The sequence below is a fragment of the Bactrocera neohumeralis genome, chromosome 2 (genome assembly GCF_024586455.1).
Source record: "Bactrocera neohumeralis isolate Rockhampton chromosome 2, APGP_CSIRO_Bneo_wtdbg2-racon-allhic-juicebox.fasta_v2, whole genome shotgun sequence".
NCBI lineage: Eukaryota > Metazoa > Arthropoda > Insecta > Diptera > Tephritidae > Bactrocera > Bactrocera neohumeralis.
This window is the reverse complement of record NC_065919.1, coordinates 21,591,711-21,592,061: the sequence shown is the minus strand read 5'-3', so window position 1 is coordinate 21,592,061 and position 351 is coordinate 21,591,711.

The window sequence follows — 351 nt, the reverse complement described above, 5'->3', positions numbered from 1 at the left end:
ACTTTTTGGCTGTTGAAAATCAGAAATAAACAAAAGAAGTTTTATATCGATGCCACTAAAAACCGCTTTAAAATTTCGAATTGTGTGGGATGATTTTGAGATTAGAATTTTTAGACATAAAAAATTTAGTTTGTGAACATTTTATTTTAAATGTTTGTTGTAGAGCGCACAACAACGCAGTAATAAAACAAATATTTCCGAAATCCAAAAAATATAATAATTGAAACTAATAACGACAACTGGCGGTATATTATATGTATGTATGTATGTATGTATATATGGTTGTACTGTGTATGTGGTTAAATGGTGAAATGAGCATGAGGAAAACAAACAAATAACATTTACAACTGG